Source organism: Equus asinus, chromosome 7, assembly GCF_041296235.1.
Source record: "Equus asinus isolate D_3611 breed Donkey chromosome 7, EquAss-T2T_v2, whole genome shotgun sequence".
Taxonomy (NCBI): Eukaryota; Metazoa; Chordata; class Mammalia; order Perissodactyla; family Equidae; genus Equus; species Equus asinus.
The window spans coordinates 26851164-26879127 of NC_091796.1; the positions used below are offsets into that span (position 1 = coordinate 26851164).

Here is a 27964-nt window from a genome sequence, read left to right on the forward strand (position 1 = left end):
TGAGTTCCCACTGCCATCAGCCTGGTCCCGGCCCCACATGGGGCAAAGGCACGCTCTAGTCTTGGTTTGGTCACCAGGGTCAGTCCCCCGTGTGTGTAGGCCTCCTTGTCTCCACCCATAGATGAGCACAACATCTTTTCTTTCTCCTTTATCTTTTTAAACCTCCTAGGTCGTTAAGAACATAAATATCAGGTCTAAAATACAAAAGAACTCCAAAGACATATCATTAATACCAAAATATGACAAAAATAAAGATAACTTTGCTTTGATTCAGCCGAGTCCTTTGACACGTGCTACAAACTTGCCCTTTTTTTGCAAAGTCCCCTCCGCAGAATCCCAGAGCAGGTGCTGAAATCCCACTGTCCGTGTCAGTACCCTAACGAAGGGGTTTCCTGTGCACTTCTGCCAATTACAACTGACCTAGGCAATCCTTCCTGGTACCTCCTCCTGAATTCTGAGGGATAACACGCGCCCACCAGACACACGGTGCCACCGTCTTTCTGGCCACTGAGGAGTCCCAGGGTGGGAGGGATGGGAGAAAACTTTATAGGGCTCATTAAAAAGATGTGCTGGCTCATCTGGAGGCAGGACGCGGGCTCCGGGCACCGTGGAGTCGGCCAGCCTGGCTGGACCCACCCTGTTTCCGGACCTCCTACCTCCCAGTTGCCCACCATTCCCTGCTCCCTCAGCAGCCAGCCCCTCCAGAATGAGAAGAGGCCCCCAAAGTTTTGCAGCAACTCCCTTTGTTCCTCTCTCCCTGGGGCCCCAGGAGCCAAACGCGGCCTGTGAACAGCAGGCTTGGCTTCTGCTCGGCTGATGAGAGCGATTAGTACCAGCCACTCCCTGCTAATTGCTGTCCTCAGCAGTGCCAGGCCCTCCCGTCCACTCCTCCCGGAACCCTCTGCCGGCACACAGCCTCCGACTGTCAACAGCGACAAAAGTTGCATGTCATGGGAATGACAGAGTCCAGGGCTCTGAGGCAGGCTCACGCCAGTTATTAATCCATTCACCGAACCGTTGAGACCCACAGCTTCTCCGCTGAGTCTGGGCCACGGCCTCTGCTCCTCGCCCCATTCGGAGGAAAGCCAGGGAGAGCTATTTCAAAACCAGCCCTGGGAGTAAGCTGCCTCTCAAGTGGAGAGCTTTACGATAATTCATTCACTGGCATCTAGGCAAATTGGGGCAAGGGAGAGAACCACTCCTGAAACCCAGATATTGCTGGGGTGTTTCAGTGGAAAGAACACAGCACCAGAAATTTAAAGAACTGGGTGGGTCCCTTTCCTGCTCTACTATCAATTTCTGCATCTGTGAAGTAGGGTTAACAGGACTGGCCCTGCCCACCCTCCCGGGGTTGCTGTGTGGACTAAGTAAGGAAACGACTATCATAATAATAACTATGTGAGTGGCTATTAAGGCCTAAGCCTTTAAATGCACTCTCTCTCATCCTCCCTCGAGGATCTTACAGATGGATCCCATCTTAGAGACAAGGAAACTGAGGCCCAGAAAGGTCCAGACACAGAGGCCACACAGCACATTAGGGCATGTGGACATGGGGCTATGGGGACTGCTGTCATGGTGCCAAGCTCTCCCGGATGCTGAAACTGTCCCCACCCAAGTGTCCTGCTCTGAGATTCAGGCCAGGCTGTTCTGTGCCTGCAGGCAGCCATGGCCTGGAGCAGCGGACACCACACCCACAGCCCGCTGGGACCCATGAGGTGGCTTAGTGGGAGGACCATGCCCTGGAAAGGCGAGGGTAATTAGAGAGGCCATCGGACTGGCTCCTGAGCAGGTCTGGACTATAGAGCATGGGATGGATCACCAGTCCATAGACAAGGGAGACACAGGTAGGCACCTGACAGGAGCTGAGATGCTCTGTGAGCACGAGGAGAGAGCTGGCCCCAGAGCTTCCTCCATTTCTGAGGTTTGTCTATTTCCATCCATAGGCACCTTACAACATGCCCCAGAATGCTGTGTCTATCTGACTTCAAGTCTGACTCTGTGACAATTGTCTGAGTGCCCCTGGGAGAGGATTAACATTCGTACTACAGTGTAAATGACTGACACAAGCAGGTTTCAATGAGGGGGTAAGGAGTGGCAGAGGCCCATGGGACCTGGAGAGTGGCCCAGAAAGGGAGCCAATAAGACATCTGAAATAGACATGCGTCTTTTCCCGATCTGGGCACTGCCAGGGATGTTGGTCATTCTCTTTGCAGCCTCTGGTAAAGCTGGTGCTTGGAGGGACCCCCACTCTGATGACAGCATGGCCTCCTGGCAGCATGGTTCCAGGGAAGGGCCAAGGACGTGGAGTCCAGAAACCCAAATCTAGTGGCTCTGCCATTAATTAACCATGTGACCTTGGGCAAGTCACCTCTCTGGGTCAGCCCGGTCTCCACGTCTATAGAAAAGGGGCATTAGACTATTTCATCTCAGAGGCCCTTTCCAGTTCTAATCCTTCTAATTCTGAGATGTCCGCTTCCCTCAGTGTCCCTTTCCTCGGGCCTCCTGGTCAATGCAGAGGCAGGAAAAGGGGCCAGCCCGGCACAGATGGACTGCCACTTTTGTCCCCAGCTGTGCTGCACAGCAGGCCACGGCTGCTCTGGCTCGGGGCCAGGGCTCCACCCTTTCTGGCATCCTCTGTGGCCTCAGAGAAGCAGCTGGAACTGGATTCCACACTAAATATGGAGCCCGAGCCCCAGGCTTCTCCCCACCTGCAGGCCGAGGGCCCAAACCTCTGCGGCCCTCGAGAGTCATGCTGCCCGCCCTCCAGCCCACCCGAAATGCTGACTCAGAGACGCTGCACATGGGGAGAGGGCAGACAAAGGTCAGGAGGGCCAGAGCAACAATGAACTTCCAGAGCAATCAAAAAAACCGCAGCATAAGGCACTGGCCTGTAAAGGAAAACAGGAGCAAGCCTGCTGGTTTAAATAACGCAGAAGAATGTGAAGCAGCTAAGTCCTGGGGCGTGCGCAAGTTTATTCCCCAGAGCGGAACAACAACAAAAAGTTAAGAAATAAAAATGATGCCCCCATGAGGGGTTTCTCCCTCCCCCAGGCTGAAATCATAATCATCTCTTAAAAGACGGCCCATCCCACCTTAGTCCTCCATCCCTCACACACACAGAGAAGAACGCCACTACTAGCAAACTGCTTATGACAAGTACAGTCTGACAAGTGGGGTAGGGAGAGTCTCCAATGTAAAACACTAGGCAGAATTTTACTTTAGGGGGACCCAGCATGAGCCACATCTCACACCCCTCTCCAGCACCACAGAAATGAGTGACGCCCACCACACTGTGGTGGGTTGAACTGTGTCCCCTAAAAAGACATGGCGGAGTCCTAAACCCCACACCTGTGAATGTGACCCTCTTTGGAAATAGGGTCTTTGCAGATGTAATCAAGTTAGGATGAGGTCATACTGGTGCAGCATGGGCCCTAAAGCCAATGACTGGTGTGCTTGTAAAAAGAGAGAAATTCAGAGACAGAGACACAGGGAGAGGGCCATGGGAAGATGGAGGTGGAGACTGGAATGATGTGTCACCAGCCAAGGAATGCCAAGGATTATCGACTACCACCAGGAGATAGAAGAGACAGGAAGGATCCTGCCTAGAGACTTCAGAGGGAGCATGGCTGACACCTTGATTTTGGACTTCCAGCCTCCAGAACTGTGAGAGAATAGATCTGTGTTGTTCTAAACTCCCCAGTTTATGATGAAGTCTTACAATGGCCCTAGGGAACTACCACATACCTACGAGAGGACTCACCACAAACCCCGAGCTGTGTGACCCTGAACACGCCCCTTCTCTGGGCCATGGTTTGTCTTTTCTGTAAAATGTAAAGAGTTGGGCCAGACAGCCTCTTTCGGCTGTGACAGCCAACCCCAGGACCTTTGATCGGCTAAGCCTCTGGAGGATGATAGGAGGTGGTGATGGGAGGGGGATAAACACGGGGAAGGATGGGGAGGTCTCCCACTGCCCACCCTGTGCTGGAGGTGGGACAGAAACAGTCAGAGGGGAATGGCCTATCTTTGAAGCATAGGTCAAGTTCATCTTTGCAAGCTTGCATCCTACCCCACCCTGGGATGCGGGTGCAGTAAAGAGATAAAGCAAAGATTCCTGTGGAGATTCATTCACAGGACAGAGGTTTTCCTTGTTTTAGATTTGCGGCAAAGTAATAAAGGAAGATTGGGAAGGAGAGAGACCAGAGGCAGAACGAGCCGTGGAGACAGTATTGGAAGAGGCCAGACCAGAGCAGATGTGGGCTTGTGCCAAGACAGAAGGAAGGGGACAGACGAAGACAAGAAGATGCAGCGAGAGCTGTGCCGGTGACAGGACAGGTCAGTGAGCAGGTTTGTGGGGAGGGGCAAGGAGAGTACAGGACATGCCAGGAGGGAGGGAGGACAAAGGAGAGGCAGAATGCGAGTCCCAGCTTTGGGCATGGGGGACTAGTTAGGTGATAAGAAGGCGAACCACAGCAGTGTGGACAAGGATCCTGAACTGAATTTAGGAGGTGCCTGAGGTCAAGGTGTCCAGGAGGCAGTCAGTCGGGTGGGAACTGACTGGGATCAGAGGACAAGCCTGTCGTGGAGAATAGACGTGACAGTCAATGGTACTCAGGTGACAGCCAGGGCCACCTGAGGGGGAGAGAGGGCCCAGGAGGGAGGCTAGTGGAGAAGAGCCTGGGAGGAGGACCCCAGGAAACCCCACGTTTGGCAGGCCACAGAGAACAAGTCCCTGTGGGAAGATGTGGTGAGCAGGAAGGGATGGAGGAGCAGAGGAAGGTGGTCATGGGGGCCAGAGGCAGTGACGGCTAGGGGTGATGGGGGGGCCTGGCTGAGAGAGGCCACCAGGAGAGCAAGCGAAATAACAGAGCAAAGGCAGAATGGCTGTGGAGGTGGCACACAGGAAAGTCCTTGAGAGTTCAGGCTCAGGCCACTGCTCCCCAAAAGGCAAGGACATTCTTGAAGACTTGCTCACTTCTGAGCTCCCCAAGGAGACACGGAGGAGGGAAAGAAGGAAGAGATGGCAAGACCCAAGATAAGCACAGCTTCCCATGGTCACACGCATCCACGCCTTCTCATCAGCAACTTCACAGACCCCGAGGATGCCCTTCAGTCATAGGTCAGGTGGAAATTTGGCGAAATATAAAAATATAGGTACTGGATTTTGAAACGTTTTTGCTTTTATATAACCCAGATGCTAAAGAAAAAATAAAGCTACACTGCCTTAAATATGTCATGACCTTTTTGTGAAAAAAAAGAGAAATATGGCTAGAACTTGGACTCACAAACATGAGAGCTGAGAACAACGTAGAAGTTTATCTAGTTGCAGCCTCTCGTTTTACTGGTGAAACAGTGGGGCCCGGATAAGCTGGCTGGCTCGCCCAAAGTCACGTCATCAATTAGTAACAAAGGCAGGACTGCAGCCCACGCCTCCCCCCACCAGGCCTCTGTCGCTGCAGCACGCTGCACCCAAGCCCAGTGGAGGCTAACCCCATTCAGATTCCATTCAAAACGCCGTGATGCCCATGTTAGCAGTTTGAGAGGTTCGATTATTACAAAAACTGTACCATCCAGTGGCTTGGAGTTTTTAACACTATTTTCAAAACCGGCTTGATTCGGTTTTTTTAACAGTCAGAGCAGTTGCACAGAGTGGTGCATGCTGTGTGGGTTGTACGGCTGTGCTCTGAACAGGGGTGCCCGGCTGAGGGACCCAGAATGCACTGAAACCCTCGTGTGTGCCACTCCCCAGGCCCCACCCTTAGGCACGTAGCTGTGCCTGCCAGGGACAAGGGCATCTCTCCCAACTCCCAAAGGCCACTGGGGAGATGGGCCAGCAGTGGCCTGGTACCACTTTGAAATTAATTTAATTTGTTCCAAGCTTCCAGGCCTAGATAGGGATAAATACTTTTTTAAACTGAAAACCAAGGCCTTAGCCTATAAATTAAGACCTCTAACTAAAGTGAAAGAAAAAAAAGAACTATGTCCATAGAAAAATGGGCAAAGAGCATGAACAGTAAATTTCCAAAGAAAGAAATATAAACAGCCTATAAAGTCCTGAAAAATCTTCGAGTTCATCAGTAATCAAAGAAATGCAAAGGAAAATGAGATATGGTTTTATACCCACCAATTTGGAAGACTGGAAAGGAACGCTGGTACCCAGTGTTGGGAAACAGGTGTTCTCACACTCTGCTAACGAGGGGGAAAATGTGAGCAATCTCCAGGGCAATTTGGCACAAGTATTAAAAAAAAAAAAAATCCTTAAATGTATGCATAACCTAGGAATCAAGAAAATCAATCAAGAAAATAACCAAGGATGTCTTTGACCATTCACCTCCAAGTATGTCTCTAGGAAAAATCAGAGCAGAGGCTGCAACCCACAAGCCAGGCATCCTCCTTCAGCGTGGGCAACACCACAACGCTCACAAATGAGAGTTACCCAAAGGGAGAAACATTTGCAGGTTGTTACTGTTTTTCCTAACTCAGCAAAAAGCCTCCTGAAGTTGAGGCAGGAAAAGAAAGCATGAGAAAACACCCTGTGAAACAGAAAGGGAGCATCACGGAGCAGTAGGCGTTCTCAGTGGCTGGGTCATCTGCTCCAATGTTCTGAGTTGATTCCGTCCCTGGGAAGCTTCAATGCCCCTTAGCAAAGCCCCAGGGAGCCTCTCAAGGATGGAGTCCATTGCATCTGTTGCATACTCCTCCCCTCCAAGGAAGAGGATGAAAAGGCCACAGGTCCCTGTCCACAGCTTCATGTCTTAGAAGTGTGGACCCTTCAAAGCGAGCCTTTAAGGGTGGGGTGCCCTTAGTGCTGGCCTCCTTCCCAGCAGGTTACCCCCGGGGATGCAGGTGGTGCGGGTGTCCAGGCTGTGCTTCTAGGCCCCACTGCAACCTCACAGAAAGCTGTGGGGTCCTGTGGCGGGCTCCAGCAATGCCACACTCTGGCACTCCAGGAACTCTCCCAAGGCTGGGCCTGGCCAGGAGCAAGACTGCATTACCCTGGGGGCAAGGGCTGGCGTTGAGAGAGGCCCAGGCCAACCTGGAGCTTTCTTTAAAGATAATTGTTTATCTTCAACATCCAAATGATTTTTGTTCTGCTCTCTATGCATCCCTTTATTTCAACAATAAGACAGATTTTCCTGTGCAGTCTTCAAATGTTGAGGGCAGTCCAAATGGATGCACCACTTTGATCCTGCAGCTTGGCCTGACTCTGGCATGTGCCGGTGTTTTGAGTTTGACAAATCTGGCAACAGTCATTCCTGCTGAGCCCTGCCCCACACACAGTCCCCACCCTTCCAAGCAAAATTCCAGAGAATATAAGACACATACACCAACAAACAGGAGAGGTGGTCTCTGTCCCCAAACAGGTGCCTTCTGTCCCCACTGGCCTTTCTCATATGCTTTTAGAACCACTTCAGATGACCTTCTGAGGTGACAAAAATGATCTTTATCTTGATCTGGACAAGGGCTCTGTGAGTATAAACATTTGTCAAAATCCCTCAGCCTGTGCACTTAAGACTCATGCATTATCCTGTATCTACATTACACTTCTGTAAAGTACTGTTCATATTAAGAGGGGAAAAAAAACCATTGATGGCTACAAGAAGCACGATCTGCAAAGCAAATGGTCTGGAGCCCGCATCCTGGCCTTGGAGACTGTCAGAGACTGGGGAGCCGGGAGAGAGCTGGGGGTCAGCTGGTGGGGAGGAAGGAGGCCCACACTGAAAATCATAGGAGTGGGGCCAGGTCTCAGCCCACCCTGGATGAGCCTGGGCAAATCACCATCCCGCTTGGGGTCTCTGTTTCCTTCTCTATAAATTGAAGAGATGGGCTAGATCTGTGGTTTCCAGCTGGGGAACTTATGAAAAATACAGATTTCTGGGCTCCATCCTACCCCTTGAATCACAGACAGTGTGAGTTTGGGGAACAGGAATCTGCATTCTGATAAGCTCCTTGGCTGACAGTAATGTTCTTCAGGGTCTACGACTGACATCTGGGAACTGTGGGCAATGTGCTTATAAAGGTGCTGACCTCCAATGGTGACAGTCCCTGGTTCTTTGTGAAAAGAAGAGCAACCTACAGCTAGGAGAATGGTGTAAATAAACAGGATGATCAGAGTTGGGTGACACAGGAAGGCTTCCCATCTTATACTCTCTCCAATCAAGAGCCTAAACCCACACCTTAAATTTCAAAAAGGTGACCCGATCCAGTTGTGCAAAGATACCCACCCAGGAGAGGGAGTGAGGCCGAGAGCCGGCTCATATCCCATTTCTCAAACTAGGTGCCTTGATGCAAGGCTACAGCCACCTTGGGGGGAGAGGAAGGAAGGGAAAGGGGTTGCTTTCTTCGAAATTCATCCACCAAGATAAGGGAGGCCTTTTTCTAGTGCTGACAAAGGCTCTGCACAGATTAGTAGAGGCCCAGTCTGCAGAAAGACCGGGGTCAGAACTCCGTTCGTGTTCTTTGGACAAAGCATGCATTCTCAGCCCTTGCTGCCTAACGACAAGGCACCACCTGTCCTGCCTCTTTCCATCAGTCCCCAACTTTGTCCCGGTGCTCCTTGTCACTTGCCCTTCCCAGACATTACACGCCTCCTGTCCCTCTATGCTTTGGTGAAGCTGCTCCTGCCACCTACCGAACTTCTCACTGGTCAACTCCCCAGTCATTGGCGCCTCCCACAACCCCTCCAGCTGGAATTAATCCGCCCATCGTTCTCGTGTGCCCAGCACAGAGGACAGAGCAGTGAGGGAGGAAGGCATGTTCCAGGCCCACAAAGACCTTACGATCTTGTTTAAAGTTGATTAAAACACTAATTACAACAAAGCGTGAGCAAGGAGAGCGTGTAGCAGGGGGGCACGCTGTCTGTTAATTACAAAACTAGTACAGCGTCGTCTAAAAATAGTCCAGCTTCCTCCCCTGCCGATCTATGAGTCTAAGAATAATGCAACCTGAACTCAAAGCTCTCTTAGGTTGGTATCACTCCTGTCCCTGTGATGCCTGAACACTTCACACTCTAAGAAAATTAAGGTAACAGGGCATTCATTAAAATTTTCTGCAGCATCCAATTCCACAGACTACCAGTTAGGAGTTCTGTTTGCCTAGTCCACCCCTTGGTCCTTCTCTGCCCTTCAAGAGGCCTAGGAATCTCTCAGGACCAATGTTTAGAGCACCACGGGCCCGACTCACCTAGGGCTGGGAGATGTCCCCCAGGGCCAGGTGGGGTGGGGGTTAGTCACACAGTGGGGGCAACTGGGGCTGTGCTCTGGCTCCGTCCAGTCCCATTGCCCAGGTGCCCCCTGAAGGTCGGCGTTTCTTCTCTCCTCTCTTACTCACCATCACAGACATGGCATGGAGAGGGAGGGAGGGGCACCTCCCCAGGCATGTTGGAGGTGCTGATCCACATTTGCCCAGCTCTAAAATGGCACAATGGATGCGATTCAACAGACAGGGACTGAAGGCCCTCTCTTCCGAGAGAGGGTGGAGCCGAGGGACAGAGCGAACAGGGGTCTGGAGCCATGAGTCTGGGGTTTGAGTCCAGGCTCATCCCCCTACTGGATGTGTCACTTCAGACAAATCACTTAATTCTCTATGCATCAGTTTCCTTATCTGTAAAAGGGGGCTAACCCCATGGGGTTGTTGTAAGGACTAAATGAACTAGAGCCAGCAAAATGCTTAGCACATAGTAAGGACTCAAATGATCATATTATGGCCACCACTGGTACTGGTCCTCCCACGCCCACCATCACTGCCACGGCTACTACTCACTAACCCGGTGGAGGAAGCCATGACTGTCCCTGTGCCAAAAAGCACACAGTGCGTAGCAGGCAGGTCGACGTAACCCACTGTGCTCCAGAAGCCCATTCAAGGCACAGAGGGGACCCTGACGCAGGAGGGCATGGCAGGGGTGGCAGGGAGGCCATGTCTGCTGGAGGCCCCAGAGGACTTTACAGAATTAACACCATCCCCCAGCACCTCCTTCACCCCTAGAGCCAGGCATTCGGCCTGAGGGGTCTCCCACTGGAAGGTCTTTCGATCTCACCCCTTCCTTTTTATTCCCTCAGATATCTTTATGCCATCCGTGCTGCCATTGCCTCCCTGCGCCAGTTGCCTGGCCCACCAGGGCCAGCTCCTCATGGGCTTCTCTGTCTACACAAGGTTCTGGGTCTCAGGATTCGTCCCAAACAGCCCAATGAAGCTGTCAGTTCGTCTTCGTAAAGTTTTATCATGGTTCCCCATTGGGCAGAGGCTGCACTCAGGGGACCCACCCCACACACCTGGGCCCCACCTCCTGCTCCCTGGAAGGCTTCATTCTGGGGCCCCTCTCCTTAGGGCCTCTCAGATGCCAAGTCACAAAGGAGGTCCCCCAGAGAAAAGAAAAGTGATACTCTCTCCCTCCAAATGGGTCCCTCTCTCCCCAACTCCAACCCCTCCATCCTGTAGGGCCCCTGCACCCACTTCAGAAACAAGGCCTTCCCTGTTTTGGCCCACTGTGAGCTCCGTTTCTCTAAAAGTCTCCAGCACTTATTTTGAAACCATACCCTTTGCCACTTAATCATACCTTCCCCTGCGTGGAGCCTAAACTTCATCCTGTCTGCCATCTTTCCTCCTGGCAACACATGATAACACCCTCCTGGGGACCAGGTACATATCTAGAGTTCAATCAACACTTGCAGAATGGATATGCACTCCAGCTTTCAAGCCCTACGCAAGCAACAAGAAAAGCAAAAAAATCAAAAAGAAATGAGGTAAAGGGGGTGGCTTGGCTGCTTGATCCAAAGGAGCAAATTGGATGGGGAGCCGCATCATCCCAGCCACTTGCTCTGCTCCACTTTTGCCACCAGAGAAAGCATCCCCTCCCCTCACCAACCGCTCTTCATTCCTCTGCTCTGCTTCCCTCAGGAAGTGCCAGTGGTTAGAGAAATGCCAGAAAAGAAAAAGAAATGGGAAAAGCTCTTGGAACGTGCAGATAAGAGAGGGGCAGGGCCAAACAAAAATCCACAAACTTAAGGTGGTAGCAAGAATTATTTTTGAAAATACAAGGAGCAAAGCGTAATTTTTGGACAAAGTGTAATTTTGGACACGGGGCTGATAAGTTATGCAATTCATACTGGAATGTGGTAGATCTCAGGATTTTTACAACAAATCAAAAATTTTTACAAAAATCAGCTGCGGTATTTGTGAAAACAGAGTATTGCTGTCTCATCTTCTTTCACTGTGAAATGGGAAATTTATAAAAATAAGTCTTGGAAAGCTGGTGCTGGCATGATGTTGAAGAGGGAATGAGTGACGACATAGCAAAGTTATGGCGACTCATTGGTAAGTGGGAAGAAGTCAGAAGGACTGCAGAGGCTCTCGTTTCGGGAGCAATACAAGACAGTGTCTTAGATGAGCAAGGCTCTGTTGCTTCCAGCAAGCGGGGTACTTGTTATCTAAGCCCCTCGTGAATCTATGTGCTGCCGAGGGCCTCCCAAGGACCTCTCCTCTGCTGAGGTCCAGGCCAGACCCCAGATACTTGGAAGGGCGAGAAGGAGTGGACATAGAGACCAACCCACAGGGCAGGAGAACAGGAACCCTAAGAAAGAACACCACATGACGGGAGAAGCAGTCTGGCACACTGGGACAGATAGGACCTGAGCACCCAGAAAGAGAGGTGGTCCAGGCAAACTGTGGCTGGTACCTGGGAATAAAATCCCCAGTCAGAGAGTGTCCCTGAAGGATGTGTCAGGGTCAATAACTCTATTTCCCAAATAGCAGTGAGGTGCTTCCACCAAGGGGTCAGGGGACCCAAAGTGGTTCAGACTGGGCCCAATTTCAGGATGCATAGAACGTAACTGATATAAGGTGAGATGGAACTCGAGGTCCCAAGGATGTTATTGCTGAAGGCCAGTGGTCTGCACAGGGTACCTGACAGTGAGAATTTCTCAGCAGCCTCCATTTCCAACCTGTGGCTCTAAATTCTAATGAGCACAATTTACAATTTAGACAGAAATATCCCTGGAGTGGAACAAGGGGGCCCCTGAGACCACCCTGTCCCTCTGCTCTAAGTCTTGCTCACCAGGTCACAGATGTGTTATTGGCCTCTTGAGGGGACCCCCTCACATACCAAAAGGGCCCCTGCACCAATGACCCTCACCAAGCATTCTGCCAGGGACAACAGCCAAGGTAAACTCAGATGCCAGCCTTTGGTAAACTGGCTACCCCTTGGATGATCAGATTAATTCTGAGCTTATAACAATACAAATCTGTAGTACACCCTGACCCTGCCAGCAGACAGGAACCAAGCGATCAGTCCTTTTCTTTCTCAGTTGATGGATGGATGGACGGACGGATGCATGGATGGATGGATGGGTGGATGAGTGGGTGGATGGGTGGATGGGTGGATGGACAGATAGATGGGTAGATGGGTAGATGGGGTAGGTGGGTAGATGGGTGGCTGGGTGGATGGGTGGATGGGTAGATGGACAGATGGCTGGGTAGATGGGGTAAATGGGTGGATGGACTAACACTTTAGTGAGCCATTTGTCAGTCAGAGGCCTTGTAGAAGCCTTCATTTAATTATCCAATCAGTGAACACTGCACTGAAGGATGAGGGGTTGCAAGAGGGTCATGCCTGGGAAAGCTTACATCTGGTTTGGGAGCCAGAAATACAGGTGTGAAAAGAAAACAGATTGTTGTGGGTTTTTTGGGTCACATGAACCTCCTCCTTCATACCCCTCCCCTGAAGGAGCTGAATACTCTCATCTAGGGAGACAGAAGAACACATAAAGAGACCCAAGTAAGCAGAGATCCATCTGGGAAGGAATCCTGGGAGTTTGAGACCAGGCCCTGGGCTGCATGGAAGTCCCCTCAAGCAGTAGAGAAGAGAGAGAGAGAGAAGGTTGAGGGAGAGAGAGCCAACAGTTATTTCTGAGTAGGAAAAAGGCATGATAAAAAAAAGACAACTCAATGGGGAAAGAACAGTCTCTTCAATAGGCAGTGCTGAGACAAACAGATATCCACATGCAAAAGAATTAAGTTGACCTCTACTTCACATCACACACAAAAACTAACTCAAAATGGGTTACCGACCTAAACATAAGAGCGTTATAAAACTCTTAGAAGAAAACATGGGAATAAATCTTGTGAGTTTGGATTAAGCAGTGGCTTCTTAGCTATGACAATAAAAGCAAAAGCAATGAAAGAAGAAATAAAGAAGACAAACTGGACTTCATCAAAATTAAAAACATTTGTGCTTCAAAAAACATCATCAAGAAAGTGAAAAGACAACCCATGGAATGGGAGAAATATATTGCAAACCATGTATCTGATAATGGTCTAACATCCAGAGCCTATAAAGAGCTCTTACAACGCAACAATAAAATAACCAAATTAGAAAATGGGCAAAAATTTGAATAGACATTTCTCAAAAGAAGATATACAAGTGGCCAGTATCCCTTAGATGAACAGGTAAACCTGAGCTTTTCCCACTACAGGGCACATGAAAAGGTGGTCAACATCATTAGTCATTAGGGAAATGCAAATCAAAACCACAGTGAGGTACCACTTCACACCCACAGGGATGGCTATAATAAAAAGACAGACAATAACAAGTGTTGGTGAGGATGTGGAGAAACCAGAACCCTCATACATTGCTGATGGGATTGTAAAATGGTGCTGCCACTTTGGAAAGCAGTCCAGCAATTCCTCAAAAGGTTAAACATAAGTTGCCACGTAACCCCGCAATTCTACTCCAAGGTACATATCCAAGAAAATTAAAAACATATGCCCACACAAAAACTTGCACATGAATGTTCATGGGAGCACTATCCATAATAGCCAAAATATGGAAACAACCCACAAATGTCCACCCATTGATTAAAAGATAAATTAAAACATGGTATAAACATATAATGGAATATTATTCAGCAATAAAAAGGAATGAAGTACTGGGACATACTACAACATGAATGACTCTTGAAAACATTATGCTAAGTGAAAGAAGTCAGATAGAAAAGACAACATATTATATGATTCCGTTGCCGTGAAGTGTGCAGAATAGGTAAATCTATAGAGAAAGAAAGTAGATTAGTGGTTGTAGTTGGGGAGAAATGGGGAGTGACTGCCAATGGGTCCAGGAGGTGATGAAAATGTTCTGGTGGTGATGTTCTAGGAAATAGTGTTTCTAGAAAATGTTCTCGATAGTGGCTGAGGACTGAAGGAGGCTCAGACGGGAGAGGAGACAGATGGAAGGAAGGACAGGTCTCAGGAATCGGATCCTCCACATTCTGTCTGGATTAACATCTCTTAGGGCAAACGAATAGGTCCCAGAACAAGACTATTTCTTCTGGATGCGGCTTTTGACAACGCCTGCCTCAAAAACTTCAACTGCGTCACCATCTTCCGGTCCTGAGGCAGGGACACACGTCAGATTCCATTTTACCCAAACTCCCTGCCTTGGGTTGATGGGGTAGCATCTTTCTAGAGCCACAGTGCCTTGTGGTTTTCTCCTCACGTCTCTAACCTCCAGTTCCCAAGAGTCAGTGTGACTTCTTCAGGCCAGCCTGTCACGCTCGATGTCACAGGACGACATGGGGGTTCTGGGCAGACCCCACTCCTCCTGGGTCATTGTGGGGCAACAAAGGCTGTGACTCGTGCCTGACCTCCCACCTGTGCCTTACAGATGTCCCTCTGATCAGATTTGCTCTTTGATGGCATGTCCTTAACAGTTACAACGACTTCCTTTCAGTAACGCCCCTCAAAACACTCTCCCTGAGGCCCCACCTGCCCGCTTGCTATCGTGGCTTGCAACACACAGGGCTCTAAGATCACCCATTGCACGGAAGCGGCTCTCAAGGCTTTAGGAATAAGTAGCAATTTCAACCTTTTAGAACATTCTCCCCTCACTGGAGAAAGCCAGAAAACAAAACCATAGAAAGACAAACCCTGAAACCCCCAAACACCAAGCTTGTGAAGAAGAGGGAATGACAGTCTAAACAGAAGAACTGCAGAAGGCGCGTTTGAGCAGACCGAATCCTACCTACGTCCTTTTTTCCTTTGTCTTCTTTGTCTGTGTCACACAAATCCTGTACTGGGGACTCCACGGGACCAGGTTTGACTGGGTTTTACTGGAGACTCAGGGTCCGGGACTAAACGGGGACGCCTCAGCTGGCACAGCGAATCTGGAAAAGAGAAGAGTTTTGGGTCAGAGGTGGCTTTTCGCCTACTTATTCTTGTGTTGGTGTTGGCTGAAGGAGAGAAGTGCAAAGAAAGAGGACTTGGAAAGCGAGAGGAGTGAATGAGTGAGGTCCCAGGGGAGGATGCCCGCGGGATGCAGGGGGACGGGCAAGGGTCCTCAGAGGAAGGCCCATCTCAGGAGAGGCCACAGGTACCAGTGGGCCTGGCCCCCTACAGTTAGTGCACGATGCTTAGGTCCTTTTGGTTTCCCAGTAAAAACGGCCAGGCTGGGGGAGAAGGGAAAAACCATGCTATATTAAGTGTTTCTCTCTTGGGCCAGCGACAGCCTGGCAAAGCCCCAAAGGCCACATGTTTGCCCTTCCAAAGGTCAGTGCTGGCCTGGGCAGCCCCAGCATGAGTGACCACACACCCACAGCTCCCAGAAGGCAGGTCCGCCCCAGCCCGCTCTCGCACCAGGACAAGGGGCACTCCTGGGTGCCCCGCACGCAGGCGCTGCTGTCTGAGGTCAGGGTGACAATCCACAAACCCGAATTGTTCTTCGGCGAGTTCTCTCTGAGGCCAATTGTTCCACCACACACGTTTCTCCGGCTCAGGCCCGCCTGGCAGGCCCTGGGCCTCCACAAATGTTTGTTGTTGGCTCCCCGGGGTGAAAAAGCAAGACTGGGATTGGGCAAAGCATCTCATTTACTGAGGCCTTAATCCAGCAAAACCCTTACTTCAACAGTTTACCTTGGAAAGAGAGGACCACATAAATGGTTGCTGTCGTTTATTTACTCCAGATAACCAGGGTTTGGGGCTGGGGCCACAACCCAGCGCAGACGTGTGCTCAAAGCAGCTTTGATGAAAATGCACGCCGGGCAGGGAGCATTTGCGACGGTCCTGGCCTGGGGGGCAGAGAACGTCCTGGGAGAGCAGAGCCAGACCAAGAGGCTGGGCCTCCACTGACCATCCCTCCCCTCGTGGGGTGAGGGGGCGCCTCTTAGAGAGGCACATAGGTAAATAAACGTGCAGCTGGCTGACTCTCAGGCTCGGAGGTTCTCACACCAGAACTCTCAGTTCTACTCACGGTGTGTTGCTGTAATCCCACTGCATCACTTTTAAACTCCCGAAAGCAAAAGAAAAGTGAAAATTAATCTAATTAATGTCGACAGTGTTCACAGTAAGGGAAATTCTGGTGTTTTGCCAAGAGTCTCTCTCCCCAGCCAAGCCAGCTTTGTGGGTAAAGGGCACAGGTCTTGGAGCCTGACAGGCCCAAGCTGGAGTCTGGGCTTTGTCACTTAGCTGTGTTATGTGGGGACATCTGTGAAAGGGGCAAAAGTGACACTTGCCTCACAGAACCACTATGAGGGGATGTGAGAAAAGATGTGAGAACTGTGAAGCCCCCCGGGGATAGTAAACACTCAGCAAAAGTTGGCCCCTTATGACCCACTGGACTTGAGCCCTACCCACCGACCCCAAGAGGTCGCCTTCTTAGGCACCTAAGGAGGAGCTGGGACCTTCCTCCTGCGCCCCTAGATCCTGCCCCCAGGAATCCTGGCAGCAGAGACAAGACTCGCCGTGTCTGAGGGTGGGAGCTCCAGGGAGGGAGGTTCCCCAAACCCTGCCGTGCCCAGCTGTCAACACCTTTCACAGCCATTACTGTCTAACCTCCTATGGACCTGGCAGCAGCCCTGGGAGGCAGGCAGGTGACTGGCTGGTATTTCTATTATCCCCATTTCAAAGGTTCAGAGAGGAATGAGTCTTGGGCTAGGTCACACGGGAAGTTACCCCAAGAGCTGGGTCTCAGTGCTCTGTCTAATAAAACAGCGAATATTTATTGAGTATCCAGACATTCTCTCACATTCCCATGGGGATGGAAGAGTATCCACACTTCCCAGTGTGTGACTGGATATTCAGAAATGCAGCAGAAGTGACATTATGGCCGTTCCAGGCCCAAGCCTGAAGAAGGCCCGGCAGCTTTTACTTTTGGGTTCTGAGGGAAGGGAGCCACCTTGAAATAAGGCCAACTATGCTGAGACCACCATGTTGGAAGGAAGCCCAAGCTAACCACATAGAGATGCCACACAGAGAAGAACAGAGGACCCCAGGAGGATTCTCTCTCTCTCTCTCCCTGATGGTTTCGTTTCTCTGGATAACCTGCCTCATCCAGGCTCCTTGAGGGCAGCAGCCACATAAGACTTGCCTCTGACCTCTCGGTCTGCATAACGTCCAGCTCAGACTATCAGGAAACCATTCAAATATCCAGAAATTCAGGATGGATGAATAAACTACAGTATAGCCGTACGATAGAATATTACACACGTGGAAAAAAACAAGCAGGATTCTCATGTGCTGATGGGGAAGAGATCTGCAGAATATTCTGTTGGGTGAAAGGAGCAAGGAATGGAACAGCATTTTCAGTAGGGTCTTACGTAAGAAAGGGGAATATAAGACTAGATTCCCCATAGTGCATGAAAAAATACTGAAAGGAGAAATAAAATATGATTAAAAGTGCTATCTATTGTGGTTATGTTTTTTAAAAAGAGTTATCTTTTACCAATATATACTGAATTATTTACAAGTGAAATAATATGGTGTCTGGGATTTGCTTCAAATAATCCATGGATAGACGAATGAACAGCAGAAAAGAATCAAGCCTGGTCACGAGATGATAACAGAGGAAGCTGGGCAATGGGTACCCAGTGGTTCATTACACTCTTCTGTCTACTTTTACATCAGGTTGAAATTTTCAACAACAAAGTTTTTAAAAAAATTGTTACCTCTAGGAGGGAGTAAGGCAAGAAGGAAGGGGAAGGTGGATAGGGACAGAGTGAAAACAATACTTTCATACTTCACAGAGCATATCTTTTTTTTTTTTAATGATTGAGGTGAAATTCACATGACATGAAATTAACCATTTTAGGTATGGTAAAGTGGACAATGCAGTCCTGCTGCTCTGAGACGCGTCCAAATACAACCTGCTTGGTCACCTGGCTTGTTGGTGGCTAATCACAATTAGGGTTTCCCCCGTGTCACTGTCTCAGTCACTGCCCCTTCAGCAGCATCTGCTGTGTGCCATGTGGCTGAGCGCTGCAGATAGAGAGGGAATAAAGAGCCAGGCCCTCGGGCAGCGGCTGGTCCTCCTTGGCTCACTCTTGTAACATGCCACAGCAGAGGCTGCTAGTTGCTCAATCAATATCCATTCTCCTATTCTTCGTCACTAACAGAACCTTGGGTAAATACTCAGCTGAAAAACTACATTTCCCAGACTCCCTTGCAGATAGGGATAACCAATGAAAACTAATTCCAGTTCCTCCTCCTTCTTGCCCAGAATGAGAGTGTGACAGTTGGTACTCCAGCAACCATATTGGACCATGAGGTGCCCTTGAGTAAAATGGCCACATGCAGAGGACGGTAGTGCAAAAAGATGGAAGTGGTCTAAGTCCCATGGAACCAGCATACCAACTCTGGCCAGCCCACCTCCAGGCCTCTTTTATGCAACAGAAAAATAATCCCTATCTTATTGAAGCACTGTTTATTTCTGGGCTCTGTTACTAACTGATACTCATGGGTTGGGTCCTTTGAGTTGGTTTATATATCCTAAACAACAGAGGCTACCAAGCTCTGAAGAGATCTGCATTGGCACGAAGGGGCACAGAGGCAGCCACAGCCCAGAAAATAGCCAAGCAGCTTAGTGTGAAGGGCGAGGAGGTCATCCAAACCTCACAGCAGAATCAAAGAGCAAATATTCTCACCTGGATGCCAATGAGGGGTCTGAAGCAGACCTCAGAGCACCATACATAGGACAGGCTGGGGCTAAGGGGGAGGCTGCATCTAGCCTGCCCAGCAATGTGGGCCCTCCAGCCCAAGACACCTATCACAGGATCTCTTTACCCCAAAGTCCATCTCAAACCCTGGGGCAAGGTCTGGCTTACTCACCTCCACCTGTGTGGCTTCACACTCTGGCCTCTGCTCCACAGTCCAGCCCCATTCTTCACCTCCCTCCACTCTCCTCGCCATCTGTGTCTTCAGAAGTACCTGAATCACCGCCCACACATGCACATTCTCATCACCAGGCCTCTGCATATAAGTTTCTTTCTGCCTGAAACATGCCTGTCCCCACCTCTTGGTCAGACTTACCCCTCTACATCCTTTGACTTAGCTCTCAACTTACTCAGCACTTCCACAAGGAGCCCTCTTGACTCCCCCGGCTGGACAAGCACCCCTCCAGGGGCTCCCACGGTGCCCTGGGCTTCTCCACTCTGCGTGGGACTGTCTGTCTCCTCCACTAGTCTGTGCGTCCCGCCAGGGCAGGGACGAAGTATCTGACTTTCTAGAATTGCTCTTGAAGGCTCTCTGGCCACGAGTCTACCCCATGGCCCTCAGTACACAGCACAGTTCCTGGCACACGGGATGCTTAATAAATATTGATGATGGAAGGACAGAATCTAACACCCAACAAGCAAGTGCCTTTACGAAGCCCCAGGTCCTCTGCCCTAGATGACAAGTGCTCTTCCTCCCGACAATTGTCGGCTTCTATGCTCTCCTGCAAATGGATCAGTCACACGTGCACTTTCCGGGTCAGACACGCTCTACCCTCCTCGGGGGTGGGTAAAGGCCTCGTTCTGATCTTTGCTTTCTCCCCTGGTGCCGGGCAATGTGCCCCACTTATAAGGAAGACTGGAAGTTGGTCAATCAACAATCAACTTGGCCACGTTTGCAGTTCTGGGAAGAGTCAAATGTTTGCAGGCTGAGATCGCTAATATCAGGTCTGGACAACACTCAGTATTTGTTGATCTGCGTCTCCTTGCCCTCTGAACTGAGAGGGGACCAAGATCACTGCGCCCCAGTGACAAAGGGCAAGAAGGGCTAGGTTGGGTTGCTGCCAGCATAGATCCATAGCTGGCTCCTAGGACAGGAGGATGCGCGCCCCAGCCCTCGGCAGGAGCCCAGAAGTCGGTGCCGCCCTCCCCCAGGACTGGTCAGATGCCTGCACGCACTTACCTGGAGGGGAAGGACCCACCAGTGCCTCAGCCGCTTTACCGACTGTTGTGAACTGAGCTGGTCTCCGGAGGAGGGAGGTTCAGCAAAATTTTAATTACAGGCTGTCTCTCCTGCTTCTAATGGCCAGGCTCTGAGAACGTAGTACTTTAGTCACATGGTATTAAATCAAATCACTTTTTAAGTATACTAGTGAGGCAGAGTATTTAAAGAAAACCTGTTAGGAAATCTTTTATAAAGCAAGTTAATCGACGTTTTTTTTGAAATTCCGGGGTTTTTGTTGAAGAAGTTTACTTAAGTGAGTTAATTCAAGCCTGTCGGGCATGCCAATCATTCACTCATCTGTGTCCATCTTGTCATATTTCTCAGTGGGGCCACCTCCCCCAAATCAGGTCTCTGACGGCTCCCAGCACTTTCACAATTCTCACTCCCCTTTTCCTCCAGCCTTTCCACTCAACTGTGCACACGCTGGAAATTCTGAAAGAACGTGTCATGGGCTGAACGGTGTCCCCCGCCCCCAATTCATGGAAGACCTATGGCGGAAGTCCTAACCCAAACTGCAGTACCTCAGACCTCAGACACGACTGTATTCGGAGATTGTGCCTTTAAAGAGGTAATTAAGGTAAAATGAGGTCATTAGTAGGGGCCCTAATCCAACAGGACTGGTCTCCTCATAAGAAGAGATTAGGACAGAGACACACACACAGAGAAGACCACGTGAGGACATGGAGAGGAGTGGCCAAGGAGCGAGGCCTCGGGAGAAACCGGACCTGCCGGCACCTCGATGCTGGACTTCTAGGCTCCGGAATCGTAAGAAAAAGAATCTGTGCTGTTTAAGCCCTAGTCTGGGGCATGGTGGCCCCACACACTGACACAGGAGCGTGTGTCAGGGCCCTGTCCTGTCTGCCGGGCTCCAGTGCTGACGCGGCTGTGGTTCAGGGTCCCTTCAGTTTCCCCACCACAGGGCGTGGTGTGGGGTCAGATGCAAACATGGCCGATGCTCGGGAGCCCACTCCTCTCCTCGGTTCTCTGACGTGTGGACCGTGTCATTTACCCACAAGGAAACGAGATTCTCTCTCACTTCTTGCCATCTCCGAGGCACAGGAAGTCAGAGTGAGAAGGGGATCCTGACACCCCTAGCCTGGATTTTTCTCTTGAATTAACACTTTACTTTTTTTTTTTCTAAAGGATTGTCACATATATTCCTAAAGTTAAGACTCACAGCAAATCTGTGAAATAGCCAGGATTAGAAATCTTATTTTCATTTTATAGGTGACATAAACCGAGGCACAAAGAGTGAGTGAGGTAGGGGCCGGCCCCATTCCCTAGTGGTTAAGTTTGGCATGCTCTGCTTTGGCAGCCTGGGTTCAGTTCCCAGGCATGGGTCTACACCACTTGTCTGTCAGTGGCCATGCTGTGGTGGCAGCTCACATACAAAATAAGGAAGATTGGCATAGATGTTAGCTCAGGAGAAATCTTCCTCAGCAAAAAAAAAAAAAAAAAAAAGTGAATGATTTATCTGTGACCCTGTGACTTTTTGGGCAAGACCCAGGTTCTCTGGACTCACGTTCATCTGCTCCCAGCTCCCTCCCACCATCGCTGACACCACAGACACTCGAAAACATCACCATTACCAGATTTCTCCTCTGCTGCAAAACCTTCAATGGCTCCCAGGTACAGATCACATCAAACCCTTACTGGTCTGCAGTGCCCCCTGCCCTCTAACCTCTGTCCCCTTCCATCGCCAACTCCATTGTGACAGACCAGTCATGCTGCCTGATGGACACAAGCCATGCTCATATGTTACCACCCCTCTGAGAACACCTTCCCCACTTCTTTCCGACTAGCCTAGGAGCCACCTCCTCCAGGGAGCCTTCCCTGACTGCTGTCACTGAGGTCTTTCCACAGTGCTCTCAGGTCCAGCCACACGAGGTATCTCTGAACAGACTTGCCCTTATTTTGTTTGTAAATTGCTTAACCATGTTAGTCCCTAGGCCAGGGAGCACACCTTCCCACCAGCCCCGTATACCTGGACACAAAGAAACTATTCAATAACACTTGGTCTATCAGTAGACGAGACAGGCATAAGTCACCTCCACAACATAAGCATGTTCAGAAATAGCTGTTTACAAGCTCAGCTTGGTAAACAGAAGCTCATTCTTCCCAGCTTCTGCCACATTGCAAGAGTGCTGGATTGTCCATGCTGTCTGCCTGGCCTCCAGCCACACTGCTTGTGCCTCCCTGTGTCCCTGGACATCCCAACTACCCCACGGTCCCTGCCTCTCCCTCACAAAGCTAATGATCCTTAAACCAATGCCTATGCAAACTCCAGGAGTTACTATTTACAGATTCCAGAGTCTTTCTTTAAGGACGACCTCTTGTTATCAGACTAGACCTCAAGGGCAAGAAGTTTGTTCACTTGCTGTATTCCCAGCTCCTAGAAAAAAGCCTGATACATAACTGCTGCTCAAAAACATCTGTTGAACAAGTTAGTCGAATAAATGAGACTATTAACTCTTTGACTATCCATTTCATAGACTTTTAAAAATTTAATGATTGAATGAAAATCCAAACCTATGGTCTCTCAGCCAGGCCTGAGTGAGGTGGGCCGCTGGCCGTGGGGTATTGCAAGCCAAATAGGAGTGCCCAGGAAGCCCTGTCCTTTAGGCATAACTCCAGCATTATTGATCCCTTCTAAAAAGCCCCTCTCGTCAGCGACCCAGAGCTATCGCCAAGGAGGTTTCCACAGTCTTCCCAAAGAACCGGAATGCCCATCCCAAAGCGGCACGCAAGAGGAAGAGGCTGGCCCCAAGGCAGTAGCTGCTGGCCCAGCTGTCACCTCCAAAACTGGGAATGGGGTGGCTGCCCACGGCGAGGCAAGGACGTCCCCGCTGTGTCGTGGATGGACTGACCTCCGTCCCTGCCACCAACGCTTGTGAGGGCAAACCCCACACACACCAAGCCCATCTTGGCCATGAAAACCTCAACTTCTTCCCTCTTAAGTGCCTCCCCGAGGTGCTGGCCAGTCACAGGACCTAGTTTTGGGTTTTAGCTCCTATCTCTTTCCTACAGCTTTGGGGAGACCTACTATGTGCCGCTCACCGAGAGGGGCGCAAATATGGAGTTCCAGAAGCTCAACATCAGGAGAGGGAATTCTGCTAAAAGCACAAAGGAGGCAGGCCCCTCCTTTGTGACCCTCAGCGATCCTGCGCGGTGGGAGGGAGAGCGCCATCAAACTCCAGGAGGTCACTGGAATGTCCCCAGTGGGAACAGCATGCCTCAAGGCTCCTGGATAAGCCGGAAACGCAGATGCTGGAGGTTCCCAAATCCAAGCCCCGTGCCAGGGTCAGAGGTGAGAGCTGCTCCGCTCTCCAGGTCATACCGCAGCACCCCGTCCCCCCGAACCCCGTCTCAGCGCATGCGACTCACAGCCTCCAAAGGCTTCCTACGTTACTGAGTCCAAGGCCAGGTCCATCCAAGATCCGGGTCCTCGCGGCAGGGTGGGCTGGCTTGCACGCTCTCCTTTGCTCGCTCCTCTCCAGCCCAAAGGCCTCCTGGGGCTCCCCAAACAGGTCACGCCCCTGCCCCCTCCCGTATACCCCCACTTCCTGCAGGACTCTGCCCTCACCCCAGACACCACTCCCCTCCCGGCCCTCCAGCCCTGGGCCCAGCTTTCTCCCCTTTCCCAGCGTGCGCTGGAGCGTGGCTAGTCGTGGTCACAAAGCTCCAGGAGGCTCTGTCCCGCTCACAGCCGCACCCCAGCTTACTATAGTACATGCTGGCGAAATGAACGAATGAACCCCCTCTTTCTTTACACACCACACACTTCCCCGCTGATGGTTTTACTCCTTTGTGTGTGCCCGTATAGTTGGTGACACCGAGAAGGTGTCAAGTTAGGCAAGGCTGGGAGCCACAATGCCAGGTGACCGCAGCCTCCGTCCGTAAAATGGGCTGGCAAAACTCGCTATGGGTTAAAAAAGCCCGCAGAGCACGCCAAGATCCCCGCCTGAAGGGCCCTGTGTTTCCGCAAAAGATCGTCAGTCCAGCTCTACAAGCAGCCTGGTGTCCACCCTTGGCCTCCTGGTCGATCTGCCCTGAGGAAGGAAAGGGCATGACTTCTGGAGGCTGGAACACGAGGCGCACCGTGCGGGACAGCCACAAAGTCACACAGGAGGGCCCAACCTTCTCACCTCGTGTGAGGCTTACCTGGGCACAGGTTGTAGCTGCATTTCTGGATGGTGTGCCCGAGCCATGTGATCCGGCTGTCCCCCACATGGGGGGATCTTCTACCACCCCTCCTAAGAGCTCACATGTATTGTCACCAGGCACCATCCTAAGCATATCTAACAGCTCCTTCAGCCTCCCAGCGGCCCGATGAACCAGGCACTATCATTATCCCCACTGTAGAGGACCAAAGCACAGAGGCCCCGTCCCTGGTGTCTACGGCTGGTCCTGTGGTCCTGTGGTGTGGCAGAAAGAGCACAGGATCGAGCACAAGAGGACGTGGCTCTGGTCCCGGTGTCAGCTGTGACCCCCTGCTGGGGCCTTAATCCCTCGGAGCATCTTTGTAGAGTGACAATAAGAAGACCTGCCTACCCCACACACAAGGCAGGAGGGCACTTGGTAAATTCATAACACACGACACACAGGAGCGGCAGCTGGTGTTATTTAAGGGGACGACAACCCTGGCGATTTCTCAGCTGTTTCCTTTAGGAGGAGGGAAGGAAAAGCGGCCCCCACCCCCACAACAGACAGCCGGAAGCACAAACTGAAACCAGATACTCTGCTGAGAACGTGCTGCTGATGAAGGCAGTGATGCAACAGAGCCGGGAAGCTTGGATCCACGGAAAACCCGTGACATCAGTAACAAACGGGACTTGAAACAAATAAAAAACAAGCTAATTAAGTATACAGAAGGATTTAACATAACTGCAAATCAACCAACTGCTGTTAAAGGGGAAAGGGATATAAGATGCAAAAATTAACACAGCATCAAGGAATCAGCGGGGACGGTTCTTGTCTTCAAATGTATTTTAATGCAGTGGTGGCACCATAATTTCAATGACATTTTTTAAGTTGTTAAAAACACAACCACACATTTTAATGAGGTATCTTCAATGAGAACCAAGCTTCTATTTTCCAAAATATCTCCCCCAAATTAAACAATTTCATTTTATTCAAGTACCTGTTGCTTTCCATCTATAGTTAATTATTAGGTGAATGAGATTAAATACTCTTCTAGGACAAGCTAGAGGAGAGCCAGGCTTTGGGGACCTTCATCGAGGCCTGGGGAAGGAGCTGTCTGGAGCGCATGGAGCTGCCCCAGGACTGTTGCACTGACCTGTACCCCACTGGCCCCCACCCCAGCAGGGCGTCCATCCTGTACAGGCAGTCTGGCCCCCCAGACCTGCAAGGCCCCTGCCTGCTCTGCATCCCAGGTGGCCGGCAGAACATCTGGGAAAGGAAGGGGTTCCAGCCACTCTTACAAAAGCCCCTTTCGCTTTGGAACCTTCTGGCCTTTCACCATTGTGGGGGTGGGGGTGGGGACCGGTGTGCTGTTGTCTGGTGGAGGGGGCAGGAGGGGAGCGCTTAGAAAGAGCCCACCCTACACCCTACACCCTACAGGGGGTCTGTAGCCCCACTGAGGCAGGCAGGGACACAAACCTAGGAGAAAAGGCAGGGTCAGCAAAAACCTGAGAATAGGAGAGACCCTTCTGTACAGCAGAGGAGTTACAGGCCAGGGGGACGGGGGCCCATAGGAATCAGAAGTCCTCTTAAATCACTAAATTGAATAGGCGCCATTGTAGAGACCAGCCAAAACACCAAAGAATGACGTCTCCTCCAAGACGCCAGTCACCTTTAAACCACACCAAGATCAGGGTCCGCTTTCCACAGGCAGCAAAACTGAGCCACCCTCACCTGCCAGCTCCTAGGAGCGCTTCTGCCCCAAAAGGCAGGGGAGGCTGCCTTTCATCCCTGAAGACGCCTGTTACGGGAAAAGGGGGCTCAGTCAAGACAGTAATCTGCATACAAGGAATACCCCAAGGGCCCCTCTGCAGCCCCAGGCCCCCCTCCCCCCACCTTCCCAAGAAACATGGCTGCTGTCTCTTAACACCTGAGGGCTGATTTGTGGTTCTCGGTAGCAGGGAGCTGGGAAGGTGACATTCAGTGTGGGAAGGCAGCCCTTGCTGAGTTTTATGGTGTGATTCTGAGGTCAATCACTCTAGCCCCGGGAACAGCTCCAGATAGATTTACCGGTTTTTATATTTGTTTGGGGCATTGCAATTAATTGAAAGATGCCTTCTTCCAGTTATTGTTCTGAAAGGTGGACCTTGGTCTCTGAGCACTTATTTTTATTGGGCATAATTACAGTCACCTAGAAGTGGTATTTGTCTGGAGTCCTCATTCCCAGTGAACAGTGCTCTATGGGGCCAGGCCTGCTTGAGTTCCCAACCCAAGGATCCACTCCTCTTGTGGAAACCAGAACAAGCTAAAGTCCCCTCCACAAGCTTAGAACCCTATTAATTTGCTAAGCTTACAGCCTCCAGAGGTTGTCAGATATGGCTTGAGGGCCCTGGGGGCTGCAGAGAGAGGAGCCGAGGGATGAGGGGAAGATGCTGACCAGCCCCATACCAGTTCTAGTCAGCAGGCCCCGCTCCACCCAGTTTTCACAGCAGGCCCCCACTGAGCAGCAGCACAGAGCAGCAGGTAAGACCATGGGTCCAGAGCCAGCCTGCTAAATTCGAATCTTGCCTTTGCCACTTATTAGTTGTGTGGCCTCAGGCAAGTTACTTAACCTCTCTGTTAACTCTGTCTCAATTTTCTCTTCTCTAAAATTAGGATGATAATAATACCCATCTCATAGGGTTTTTGAAAGGATTAAATCAGTCAATAATTTTAAAACACTTGGTACAATGCCTGGCACGCTGTTAGAAGAACAGACTGATTGGTAAATAAAAATTTTAAAGTTATTTGAAGAAAGAACTTTGTGGCTAAAATGAAGTTTGAAGACCATTCTTCTAGACGAGGGGTCCACAAACTTTCTGTAAAGTGCCAGAGAGTAACTAATTTAGGCTTTGTGGGTCATATGGTCTCTGTTGCCACTGGCCAAGGCAACCGCGGACACACAGAGCAGCAGGCATGACTGTGTTCCAACAAACGTCACTTAGGAAAAGGCCTGGGGCCGGCTTGGGTCTGCGGCCGCAGTTTGCTGGCCCCCGGACCAGACAAATACCCTATTTTACAGGTGAGGAAAGCCGAGTGGGGAGGTATTTGGCATAGCTGGAACCCAGGGCTCTGCCCTCCTAGACCAGGGCACTCTCTAAAATCAAGGGTCCCGGAAAGAGAGAGAAAAGTATGAACGCTGCATTCCCAGCAGACATGCTCCTATTGCGTTCCGCCAGCTGAAGAGGACAAAGTGACACAGGCCATTGCTTTCCATGTATGATACAACCCTGGGCTCCCTGAGGTGGAGCACAGGGGTGGGGTGTCTCCTGATTCATCTCTGTAGTCCCCCAGCAGCCAGCACAGGGTCTTGCTCTGAGAAAGCCAATAAGTATGGATGGCCCAGCAACAAGCGGGGAGACGACCACGATGGAAGGACTGGAAGGACCAATCAGGGGGCAGCGACCCCCACCAGGAAGGCCACCTGCACTTCTGCATTCCAGGGAACTCTGGGAGTGACTGATGAAATGAAGCCCAGATACCCACGACAAGGGGAAGACACTTGCTAAAGAATTAGAAGATAAAAGGGACTTCCCACAAGACACTAACTATAACTAAGTTCAAATGATACAAACAGGGTTTTATAACATTT

General features: G+C 50.6%; 1 protein-coding gene across 6 annotated transcripts in view; it reads right to left on the minus strand.

Annotated features, from left to right (window-relative positions):
- CTIF (cap binding complex dependent translation initiation factor) overlaps positions 1-27964 on the minus strand; it is a 291174-nt gene that overhangs the window by 246423 nt on the left and 16787 nt on the right. For 5 of the 6 annotated variants that reach the window (XM_044774705.2, XM_044774703.2, XM_044774696.2 and 2 more), the window contains exon 2: positions 15011-15152. The gene's annotated coding sequence lies outside the window, so the exon portion shown is untranslated. The remainder of the gene's footprint in view (positions 1-15010; positions 15153-27964) is intronic. The other variant, XM_044774701.2, reaches the window with a different exon arrangement.